Source organism: Coenobita brevimanus, chromosome 69 (genome assembly GCF_032717465.1).
Source record: "Coenobita brevimanus isolate Jiangsu-jjx chromosome 69, ASM3271746v2, whole genome shotgun sequence".
Taxonomy (NCBI): domain Eukaryota; kingdom Metazoa; phylum Arthropoda; class Malacostraca; order Decapoda; family Coenobitidae; genus Coenobita; species Coenobita brevimanus.
In genome coordinates, this window is record NC_137022.1 from 13,643,608 (window position 1) to 13,644,724 (window position 1,117).

Here is a 1,117-nt window from a genome sequence, read left to right on the forward strand (position 1 = left end):
TTGTGTTCAGAGCACCGTATGATATGGTAATGGAAAGTGACAATTTGGTTTACATTAAAACTTTCCACAAGAAATGATGGTAGCAAGTGAGAGATTGACAGTATTGGAAACTTCACAGAAAATAATAGTAGCGAGTAATATTCTAACCATTTTTAAAAACTCCTACAAAAAAAATGATGATAACCTGTGGTAGGTGGGGGCGGCCAACATCCGCTCAATCAATGTAGAGATGCCTTATGGTGTCTGCATTGAGTGACAAGCCAAATGGTGTCCTCTACTTAGGAAACCATTTACTACGCTGGGTGGTAACCATGAAACCGGGGTTTTTGGCCGGGTTAAGTGTCCCCCAGATTCATCTATCTAAAATCACTTGATCATGGCAGACGTTTCGGAGCCTTGGAGGGCCCAATACCCGTCCAGGGCCCCAAACAAATGGGCAGATTCGTATGACCTTGTGGAAAGTGAGAGCTGTGAATGAGGAGAGCAAGAGGGAGGAAGTGATGAATGTGTTCAAGAGTACAAGAAATGCTGTGATGGCATTGTGTGAAACGAAGATGAAAGGGTGTGAAGTGAAGGAGTGGAAGGGTGTGAAATGTGTAAGATCTGGCATGAATGGGCAAGGAAGATGCAATGAAGTAGTTGCTTTGTTGATGAATGAGGTGTGGCAGAGTGGAATGAGAGATTACAAATGTGTCAGCTCGAGATGCATGTATGTCAAGTTCAAGTCTGAGAAGGTGAATGGTAGCGCATGCACCGTGTGATGACAGGAGTGAGAGATATAAAAAAAAAGCTTTGGGATGAGCTGCGTCAAGCAATAAGAGAAATGCCGAAGAGCTATAAAGTAATCTTAATGGGCGATATGAATGGAAGAGAAGGCATTGGTTCAGAGGATGACATAATGGGTTTTAATGGAGTACCAGGAGAAAATGATAATGGGAAGCGACTGAAGGTCAGGAAACGAGGTTGCGCCTTTGTAACTCGAAATTCAAACACAAAGATACACATAAATATACACCGTGTAGGAAGAACGAGGATAGTGTCGAAAAGGAGTCTGATTGATAAAGTGCTCGTAGAGAGGTCGACATTGTGAATGGTTGCTGAAAAAAGGGCCGTAAGA